General features: G+C 42.9%; 1 pseudogene; it reads right to left on the minus strand.

Moving 5' to 3' along the window:
* LOC101307895 overlaps positions 1 to 12,197 on the minus strand; it is a 29,912-nt pseudogene that overhangs the window by 8,629 nt on the left and 9,086 nt on the right.

Consider the following 12,197-nt stretch of genomic DNA (forward strand, 5'->3'; position numbering starts at 1 on the left):
GTTTAGGGGTTTGACTTACGAGATTGACCGTCCGGATCGAGCTCTTAACTTTGTCGGATTAAGTTGAATTTTTTCCCTATACATGTATTTTGTTCATGATGGTCAGATCTGACGGTCGGATTTCTGTTTCTCAAGTTTGATCATCACAATCACAACATGCCTACTAATGTTGTATAACTTGTTTACCAAATGTTATGTAAATGTTTCGTTTCAAAAACAAACTATACGTAAAACCTTCAAACGCAAAAAAGTCATGAAATAAGATATGACGAGAATGGTGAAATACATCCACGGTTGAAAAATCACACTATTCCGGTAAATATTCGGTGCCGATAGTTGCGGTCAATGCAATTTTTCATTGTTTCCCCCTATAAGTAGCGCTATCTTCGGTGGTTATTTTGCGTAAAATTTTTATACGACTTATTGTGTGTCATCGATTTAAAACTATTTTCAGTTGAAGGTCCGGCCAAAATACGTAATTTAGACGGCCGAACGACATTTTCCGTGCGTTTAGGGGTTTGACTTACGAGATTGACCGTCCGGATCGAGCCCTTATTCTTGTCGGTTCAAGTTGAATGTTTGGCCATACATGTATTTTGTCATGGTGGTCAGATCTGACGGTCGGATTTCTATTTCTCAAGTTTGATCATCACAATCACAATGTGCCAAATGTATAAAAGTACTTTAGCCGACGAATTTCAAAGGTTAGTGGACGAATTTCGAAGGTTTAGCCGACGAGATTTTTAGCTTTAGCCGACGAAATAATTATTTCGTCGGCTAAAGTTGTCGGGTTTAACTTGCGCTCGACAGCAGAAAAACCCTAGCCTCCTCTTCCGCCTCCTCTCCCTCTCCCGGTCTCCGCCTCCTCCCTCCTCCCTCCCTCCCTCTCCTAGTCTCTGCCTCCTCCCTCCTCCCTCCCTCCCTCTCCCGGTCTCCACCTCCTCCCAGTCAAGTTCATCATATGAACGTACCCCAAACTTAATCAAACCGCTTGGCTTAAATTCCCAGTCAAGTACATAATCATAGTTCCCCACAGTCGAAACCATCCTCACTATCAAGTTTGTCTCTGGTCTAACCTCGGTCATCTACGTACATTAAAACCATATTAAGCTCTCATGTAAGATATCACAAATTTGTTTAGATCAAAACTGAAAATGAATTTTCAATGCCTTGCCAGTTCCCCTGGAATTGCTATTTCAGTGTGCCGCCACAAGGCACTCCCTGCATGTTGCTCAAATATGCAAAAAGCATTTGTTATTTTCACCGGAGTCCCATCTGAGCTAGCATAGTGAGCGTCCATGAATACAACATTTTCAGGGCAATCGGTCAAGGGCTCTGGGGGCGAAGCAGATTGACCAAACCCAAATTCACCGGCTTCGAAGAAGGTCTTGTAGTACCATTCATCAGTTGGGTCCATGTATGGCACAAACAGCTCGGATATGAATGATCTGTACAATACTTGACGGTATGTTGCCTTTTCGACGTCAAAAATCGATGCAGTAGAAATTACTGTACCGGCTCTAACATCGAATCCGAGATGGAAGACCCAGTTAGCCCAACTGAATTATTCAGAAAACACAATTAAGCAGGCTCTCCTAACTCAGTCTGGAATACACTATTTGCGCACCACATTTTAAAAACTTAGGCCGTACAGACGCCCGATAATAGGGAGTTTCATATTTTGCTTGATCATTAAGAAACAAATATCATATATAAAATTAGGAAAGATGAGATTAATTAGGTACGGTCTAAGATGCCCTATCAGCTATCACCTTCTTGGCCTCTTGGGTGTCACTACCAAGACAAGCATTTTAGCCAGCCGACGAAAAAGTTTCGTCGGCCTGTTAGCTTAATTCGTCGGCTAAGATCTTACCCGACGAGCCTTCATCGGCTATAGTTTCATCGGGAAAGAGTCGTCGGCGATGACTTTAGCCGACGAAACTAGAAAACGTCGTCGGCTATTGTCCCAGTATTTAGCCGACGACAGAAGACGTCGTCGGCTATTGTCCCAGAATTTAGCCGACGAATATATTTAATGTTTCGTCGACCATAGTCTGATACTTTAGTCGACGAAACATTAAGATATTTGTCGGCTAAAGTGTGTAATAAAAAAATTAAAAATAACTACAGCCGATGAAATATAGTCTGTTTCGTCGGCGTTAGAATGGTTTAGCCGACGAAACATGCCATAATTCGTCGGCTAAACCTTATTAAAAAAAATTAAAAATATTATAGCCGACGAGTATCTTACATGTTTCGTCAGCTGTAATTCCATTCCAATAAAAAAAAACAATTCCATTCTAAGGAAGCTGCAAAATACACCAAAACAATTCCATAAATATAACCAACAACAAACACATAAAACTATATAATTGATCAACTACACAAAATCTAGATGGTCTAAATCAATATCCGATTCTGGGGGCTGTTGCCGAGGAGTTTGCGACGGCTAAGGTAGCGGTATAGGCGTAGGCATGGGCGGAGCTGGAAGTCCCTGAAGCTGGGCAGCTGTAAACTCCTGCAAGTACTGGAACATCTGCTGCTGTTGGGCCTGCTGGGCGGCATATACCGCGGCAGTATAGGCTCTCTGGTCGGCGATCTGGGCGGCATGAGCGGCAGCCTGAGCAGCTTGTTGTTCCTGTAGTCTCTCAACTTCCGACTTTAGCTGAGTCATCCTGCTGTTGGTCGAGGCTGCCTTTCGTTGAAATCCTGGAGTGGTCTTCAGGACCCCCTCGCCCTTCTTTCCTAGACCCTGGCAGTAGAAGTTGTTTTCTCGCAGTGGGAAGGTTGTGCCCATGATCCTCGCCCCAACCCTCGGATCCGAAGTGTCGATCCGGGACATAGCTTCAGACATCTTTTCCTCTTGCGTGTCCGGCCATGTCTCCCTCACTATAGCACTCATCACCTCGTCACTAGCCTCCCTCACCTTCGCCTAATTGGATAGGAAAAAAATGATTAATTAACATTTTGACATATATATAAGTAAAATTAAAAATTTAAAAACGTAAGATGACTTACAATATCCTCCTGGGCGTCAGGATATGTCTTCTCGTACGTATAAACGTACCAGTTGACTTCTGGATGTTCCCTGGCCGCCTCGTCCATGAAGACAGCGAACGGTCTAGAACCGACACGATGGTTCCTTGTGTTGCGTTGCCGGTTCTCAGCGTTAGCCCGAGAAACGACATTCAAAGAAAAAATAAACTATTAGTAAAATATTTAAAAACGGACGTACTTAATGACAAATTAACTAATTAATTTTTTAAATACCTGTTTACGAGGGTTGTTGAATTCTGATGTCAGAAGCTAACGCCACTCATACTCCCTGTACTGGAACTCAGCAGGGGTACCAGAAGGTGCGTTCCCGTGCGTAGTCCAGTGGGTCTGCAACTTGTTCTTCCACTCCTTATACCTACAGATATAACAAAAATATTAGAAATATTATTAATATCACATACAATTTTGTTTTTTCATTAACTTCCCAACGTACCTTCCTCCATGCACAACGTCCGCCCAGCTGTTCTTCAGGTGCTCGGGAACCTTAAACCACACCTGCATTTAACCGTTTATTAGTTTAGTTTTTCGAGAAATCAACAATGTAATACATAATATTATTGAGGCATTTTGTAAACTCATCGACATCGCGTTGTGGACCATGTCCTTAATCTCCTGCGGGACCTCGCCCCAGTCTGACCACAACATAGGGACTCTATCCCTGATGAGCGCTCCCACGCGGCTGGAGTTTGTCCTCGACTTCCCGCCCGATACTATGTGGCCATCCCCGTCAGTACCGATGACGATCCTCCCTGAGGTACTGACGGTCTTCTCGAGAGCCTTCCCTGTGACGGGGCCTCTCTTCTTCTTTGTCGGCTTCGCTCCGACGATGCCTATCACATGATAAACCAAATTGATTATTAAAATCGGAGACCCTTTATTATTAATTATAAGAAAACAAATCATTCATCTTTCATTACCTGAGGGCGATGCGGCGGACGCGACGGATTCCGTCTCTGTCGCAGATGATGATACCCTCGTGGAAATAAGAGGCGTATCAAAAGGCACGAACCGGTACGCCGTTGATGGAGCCACTGACGGGGGCAGTGGATAAATCGGCGTCCCTGAGCCATTGACTGCAGGTAAGGCCGGTATCATCCGCGGAAGGAACAGATGAGGCGGCGGCATCTATACCCCATCTGACCCACCATCCGAAGTAGTAGGACCCGGAGCGGGCGCCCGGTGTATCTCAGGCATACGGGGTGCAGACACCTCCGTCTGGGTCTGAGGCCACAGCTGCCTCATCGATGAAGGGGGCACCTCCAGCTGCCTCGAGGAATGGGAAACGCTCGGCTGCCTCTGCGCCGTCTCCAGAAGGGTCGCACGTCTGGCTCTCATGGGGCCCTGGAACGATGTTTGAGGGTTGCTAGAGGTTCCCTCAGACGATTCGGACCTTTGGCCCTTCGAACCCTTCGTCGATCTAAAATTACCGCTCATCCTGTTTAAAATATTAATTTAAATCAAGGCTGAGAAAGAAAAGCGAATGATTATATCTTTTTACTAAAAAGATATGTGGAGGTGCCTAGTAGGAGTTAAGGAGTAGATTTGGGTAGATTTTTTTAATTATATTCCAAAGATAACAAGAAAGATAACAATCAGCAGAACTCCAAAGATTTATTGCCTCAATTTTTAAGCACCTAGAAATCGATTTACGACATACCAATGTCCCAAATAACTATGTACTTGTACAGTTAATCTCATTCACACCACCAATCAACAAAATCACTTGCAAACAAATTAACCTAAAAAAAGAGACGCTACTATCCACCATTCCGAATTCCACATCAACACAAATGCTTAACAATGTCGCTCTCTGTTTTGCTCTAATCATATATGTGAATCACTAAACTAATTTACTAACTGATCCAGGCTACATGAAACTTAATAATGACACACCACACGTAAATCATATACAAAATCAATAGGCATCGAAAATATCCACAATATTTCAGCAACCATAGATTAAAACTTGCATAATCCAAACCACAACGAAGTCACACAAACAGCAACCATATATATATATTCATCATAAACCAATCCACAATATCAATACCGCATAAAAACCCTAAATTCCCAAATTCGAAACCCTAGAATGGCATATCGAAATCAAAATCAGAGGATTACACCACCTAGCGAGTGATGAGCAGGCGAGCAAGCGGCGGAGCAGGCGAGCAGGACAAGGAGAGGGTGACCAGGAGAGAAAGAGGGAGACCGGGAGAGGGAGAGGGAGACCGGGAGAGGGAGAGGGCGACCGGGAGTGCGGTGAGGGCTCACGGAGGCGGACCGGGTGTTAGTTAGGGTTTTTTCGTCGCTCTGTGGAGGCTGTAGAGAGCTGCGTTTTCTATGGTCCCGATACCTTTAGCTGACGAAATAATTACTTCGTCGGCTAAACCTTTAAATTCGTCGGCTAAAATATGAAATTCGTTGGCTGAACCTTTGAAATTCGTCGGCTAACCTTTGAAATTCGTCGGCTAAACCTGTGAATATCGTCGGCTAAAGTACTTTTTATACATTCGGCACATTGTGATTGTGATGATCAAACTTGAGAAACGAAAATCCCACAGTCAGATATGACCATCATGATAAAATACATGTATGGGAAAAAATTCAACTTGATCCAACAAGGTTAAGGGCTCGATCCGGACGGTCAATCCCGTAAGTCAAACCCCTAAACGCACGGAAAAGGTCATTGGACCGTCTAAATTACGTATTTTGGCCGGACCATCAACTAAAAATAGTTTGAAACCGATGAGACGCAACAAGTCATATAAAAATTTTACAGAAAATAACCACCGAAGATAAGGCTACCTATAGGGAAAAAGAATGGAAAATTGCATTGACCGCAACTATCGGCATCGAGACTTTACTGGAATACCGTGATTTTTCAACCGTAGACGTATTTCACCATTCTGGTCATATCTTATTTCACTACTTTTTTGCGTTTGAACGTTCTAAGTATAGTTTGTTTTTGAAACGGAACATTTACTTAAACACTTGGTAAACAAGTTATACAACATTAGTAGGCATGTTGTGATTGTGATGATCAAACTTGAGAAACGAAAATCCCACTGTCAGATCTGACCATCATGATAAAATACATATATGGGAAAAAATTCAACTTGATCCGACAAGGTTAAGGGCTCGATCCGGACGGTGAATCTCGTAAGTCGAACCCCTTAACGCACGGAAAAGGTCATTGGACCGTCTAAATTACGTATTTTGGCCGGACCTTCAACTGAAAATAGTTTCAAACCGATAAGACGCAACAAGTCCTATATTAGGGTATTCATCGGTTAAGGTTTAGGGTTTAGGATTTAGCCGACGAAATATTAGGGTATTCGTCTGCTAAACGCATCTTAGCCGACAAATTATGGTATATTTCGTCGGCTAAGATGTTTTAAGCCGACGAATTATAGTATATTTCATTGGCTAAGATTGTTTAAGCCGACGAATTATGGGATATTTCGTCGGCTAAAGTATAAAAAATACATTAAAAAAACAGAAGGTTTAATGTAAACCATACTAATTTCCTGTTCATATATCATCAAAATTCATATAAAATAGCATAAATATGAATTCAACATATGTAAAATATAAAGGTAATACATTCTTTTTTATTACAAATTAATGTAATCAGAATTAAAACTAAGCCTCGTAATCGGAATCATCCGATGAGTCTTCTTCGGTGTCAGAATTAATTTCTGGTAATCTATACATTTCCTTATCGCTAGAGTCTTCGTCTGTTTCTTGATTTGGATCAACATCAATAAGCCTTGGCTCTTCATCACGAATTCGCACCGAACAACCCGCTTTAAAATTATTAAGGTGAACGGTAAAGGAGTTAGGAATATATATTGCGCTGGGCTCTTGATACGCAACATCTTCTTCCTCGTGTTCGGCCTCTCCAAGTGTAGCCGCTCGGTAAATGTTTCGAGGGTGCACAAGGTTGACTACTTTCCACGCGTCACCCTTAGCAAAGTCATCAAGATAAAACACTTGTTTTACCGATATGACAAAAACGAACGGGTCATCTTCGTAACAACTTGTAGCAGTGTCCACCGCTAATATTCCATACTGATCGGTTTTCATGCTCTGCGGCCTAGTATCAAACCATCTACACTTGAAGAGGTGCACCGTCATGCCTTGCCCATAAACGAGTTCCACCACTGAATGGAGAACACCGTAACCATAAATAAATAGGTCACAAAGTGAACCTTAGTGAGATGTTACTCACCTAAAAATCCCGCTGCGTCTTCACAAAAAAACTCAAGAACCAAGCTAAAAAACAACTCCACAAGCTACCTAACAACACAAATACTAACCTTAGTAACCAAACAACTAAAGAGAATATTGCACCTTTAACAAACCTTAACCCACGAGATGACAACTTTCCAAGGTCGTCATAATTAACGACTCAATACAGGCTGCCTCTAATCCTCAAAACCTAAACTCAAACCTCACACAAGCCTAAAATTAAACTTAATGTCCTAACATGCTAACCTTACACCAAACCTAGAATTTCCACATCTCAACAGGCTCATAATAGCAAGAGCTAGCTAACCACCAAAACCTAGAGCTAGGAACCCTACTGGACGCGCTGCCACGCGCCACCACAGGCGGCGACGAGTGGGCCCCACGCGCCACCCCATCAACTTCAAAATCTAAGCAAGCTCCCAACAGCAAACTTGTAGTCACATCAAAAGGAACACTTTTCATACATGTGGCCAAAGCCAATTCGGCCGGAAAGAGGCCGGAAACGTCGCCGAAAAGAAACAAGGAGCATTTCGAACTCCAAAGCTCCACGCTTCGGATTAGGCTTCAAGGCTGGTATCATCATGCTCAGAAGGACAAGAACTTCCAGAAATGGGTAGCCTTAAACCTCGATGTCGCCGGAATCGGTTGGAGCTTCACCGCTGGTGACAGTAGCAACTTGCGGGCCTTGCTGCACCGTGCATAGTGCTCCATAGGGTGTGAGGCTAGTATGAATAGAAAGAGGGGAGTGAGAGCTTTCCAACGATACCAAGCACGGCCAAATCCGTTGCCGGATGGCCGAGTTATGGCTGGAAGAAGTTTGAGGTGAAAATGGAGACGGGAGAGAGAGAGAGAAGAGAGAAAGAGAGAGAGAGATAGAGAGCTGAACAGGGGGGGTTTATTAGGGTTCCAAAAAATAAAAACCCCAACTTTTCCTATTATACTAATAATCCCGAAAACCAGAAAACTTCCGCTGACCAAAACTTCTTCTTACGAAGTCCGTTTTACGCGTGTCGCATGTCTACGAACTCGTACACTGAGCTCTACAACTTTCGTGAAGGGAGTTTCTTGAGAAACTCAACGAGTAAAAAGTCAACTCTATGACCCTTAAAGAAACAAAAAGAACCCTTTCAGGAAATTTATGCGTCCGAACACTTCCGCTCTTTCTTCGAACCTCAAAAACACACTTACTTCTAACTCGAAAACTCCCAAATAATATTAGAAACTAATATCAAATTTCCGGGGTATTACATTATGATTATTGAACATGTATATTGAGGAATTCAGGTGTAAAAAACGTACATTTCCATGGGATACATCCAAGTGTAGTGTACTGGACCGGTAAGCAACAATTGCTCAGGACGATGGATCATCAGGTGAGGCATGATGTCAAAAAAAATTTGGAGGAAATATCCTCTCAAATTTACACATGATATAAATTATGTCCTCTTGCATTTCCCGGAGGTTAGATTTTTTTCACTTCCCGTGTACGTAACTTTTAGAAGAATCTTGCCAATGCTACTAACGGCTCCACCACCTGACGGGGAAGGAACGGTCGAATGAAAACAGGGAAGAGACGTTGTAGTAGAATATGACAGTCATGACTCTTTAACCCGTGCATCTTATTGTCCCGGAAGTTCACACACCGGGCTATATTTCCTGCATAGCCTGAAGGATACTTCACACAACTCATCCACCTGAAAATTACGTTCTTCTGGTCAGGCTTCACGGTGTAAGGAGCTTGAGGCATTTTTTTCTTCTCTTCTTTCAACCACATAAGTCTTCTTGTAAGCATTTTTTGTAGATCAATGCGTGCCTTAGGACCGTCTTTCGTCTTCCCCTCCAAGTTCAGCACAGTGCCCACCACACTGTCGCAAACATTCTTTTCTATGTGCATCACATTTAGGTAATGTATGATCAACAACTTAATCCAGTATGGGAGTTCCCAGAATATGCTCTTATGTGTCCAAAATTTGTACCTGTCGGGTCTTTCAAGTATTACCGCCATAATATTGGGATGATTGCTGAGCTGCCCAAAATCGTACTCATTAAGCACTGCTAAAATTTCTTCCCCCGTCCATCTTCTGGGAGGCACACCGTTTTCTATTGTCTCATCAAATGCATGTGCATCGAACCGCCATTCGTGATCATATGGAAGGAGAGTACGGTGACCCAATTTGCATATCTTGTTGCAATGACTGCTGCTCCCCTCATCGCTAAGGCACTTTGGACAAGTCTTGTATCCCCTAACAACGTTGCCCGACAACATCCCACGGGCAGGAAAATCACTGATGGTACCAACAACCATGACATGCATCTGGATCATCTCGTGCTTGTACTTGTCATAAGTGGGATGACCAACGTCCCACAAAAACTTAAGCTCTTCAATCAAAGGTCTCAAATACACATCGAGACACTTCCCTGGATAACCGGGCCCCGGAATCAACAAACTCAATATATTGTATTCCTTCTTCATGCATATCCATGGAGGAAGGTTGTACGGTACCAAAATCATCGGCCATACACTGTATTGAAGACTCATGTTGCCAAAAGGGTTGAACCCGTCGGATGAGAGCCCGAGCTTCACATTTCGGACCTCTGACGCAAAATGAGGAAACTCCCTGTCTATATGCTTCCAAGCCTCCCCGTTAGCAGGGTGTATAAAGGTATCTTCGTCATACAATTCCCTATCAGCGTGCCATCTCATAGCTTCGGCTGTGTGTGAAGACATGTACAACCGCTCCAACCTATCCATCAATGGGAAATACCAAAGTACCTTCACAGGTTTCCTATTGCCTGTAGGAGTCAGTTTATACCTATCAGTGTGACATACCAGACATGCGTCAAGGCCACCAAGGTCCATTCCCTTCTGGATCTTTACCCCAGAAGAGAACGCAGTCATATCTGCATGCATGGATCTTGATGTAGGAAAGCCCAAGATCTTTCAGGATACATCGGACCTTATGAGGAGTGGTAGGAAGACGATGACCGTGGGGCAGCATCGAAGCAGTGTACTGTAGATAATCATCAACAGCCTTCACGGTCGATTTTGTGTCACATTTAATCTTCATTACGTCCATCACACTTTCAAGAACGGTCTTCTAACAACCGGGGTACACAGGGGTCTGTTGGAAAGCAAGCAGTTTGTTGTACTTGTCAATACTAGCAGTGTTGACAACTGTAGGGAAGGGCTGCACCGGCTCAGGCATATACTGTCCTTGAGCGCATACACCGCTCTCATAAGAAAACATGTCGTTGATGAAGGCCGTTGTTGGATCGTTGGATGTACTGCCCGTCTCAAAAAATTGCCCATGATCATGCGGACCCCCTGATGATGTTTCACTGTGATATAACCAATATGTGTACTTCTCCCAAAACCCGTTACTCTTCAGGTACTTTGTCAATCGTAAATCGATGCATATCGCTGCGACACTGACATTTCGTGCACGGGCAATAGAAAATTGTATTCCCATTAGCATTAGCCAGCGCATATTCCAGAAAACTCATAACTCCTTTACCATATCTTTTGTCCTATTTTGGAAGCGAAATCCAACTCTTATCCATATCCTGAAAATATAATAAAATATATATGTATGTTGAAGGAAAAATACCTTATGTGTGCCTTAGTCAAAGTAACTTACGAGAATAGATTAAAGCATTAGTGATTAACAGATGTAACGGCTCAATTAGTTATATAAGTCATTATGTACATTGTTATTACTATTGATTATCGCCATTATGTGCGTGCAATTACCGTTGTAATTCACCTCTATATAAAGAGGATTTCTAATGAGAATGTGGTGACCTTGTTCCATTACATATTTTCTATAACACGTTATCAGCACGTAGCTAGCCTTGAGTTTTCCAAAGAAAAAAACTCTAAATCTCTCTATTTTCTTTTTTTTTCTTCTGCCATTCCTCGCCGGCACGCTCTCCCGTGCTCAGCCAACCGGTGACGCCCAGCCGAGCCTTGCTCGGCGAAGCCCAGAGCCGGACTCGACCCAGCCTCCATGTGCGCGTCCATCCTCCTAGCCTCGGTGAGCTAGACCCGGAACCCCGGCGCGCCTCACTTTCCTGCTCCGACGAATCCCCGTCCGGCGTGTACATCTCCTTCCCGATCCGGCTCACCTCGACGAACCCCGATCGGCTCCAGCAGCAACCCAGATCGGTTCCCCCAAAGCTCCGATCCAGCAGCGCTGCAACCCCCGCGCTGGCTCCCTGCCTTTTCTGCCAGCGGAAGAGACGCGGCGCCGACGACCTGGATCCGACCCAGAAAAGCGTTTTACCCTTAATGGTGAATATGGACTTACTAGTTACTGTTCACAGATTTACTATTTACTGTTTTCTGAGAAAAAAAAACAGAAAAGTAATTATTGTTTAAGTTATTTACTGTGTTATAATAACACCATTTATTACTTACTATTTACGATTAAATGTGACTAATCATATAAATCTGAATGGTTTTGCATGTGCCTATTGACATGTGACGATCGAAATGTAAATTGTGGTGACAACCCAATTGAAATGTGGCAACCCAAATGCTAATTGTGAGAGATAACGCTTCATACGCAGTTTATTTGGCAAACTATCAAGTATGATTTATATTAACGTTGTCGCTTTCATTGAATTTTATGCTAATACATGATATTTAACATGTTACTTGAAGAAATTATTTTGCGATCATTGTGACATATTACAATGTTATATATATGCTATGCTTTATTCAAAAATGTTATATGCTATGCATATGCAATTTAATTAAATGATTATTTATTAGCATATCATATAAATTGTGCTGCTATGATAAAGCAAATTGATAGCATCAAAATGTCAAAACTTGTGATGAAATAATTTCACAAAGCATCGAAAAAAGAATGTGACCACTATGAATC

Source organism: Fragaria vesca, linkage group LG5 (assembly GCF_000184155.1).
Source record: "Fragaria vesca subsp. vesca linkage group LG5, FraVesHawaii_1.0, whole genome shotgun sequence".
Lineage (NCBI taxonomy): Eukaryota > Viridiplantae > Streptophyta > Magnoliopsida > Rosales > Rosaceae > Fragaria > Fragaria vesca.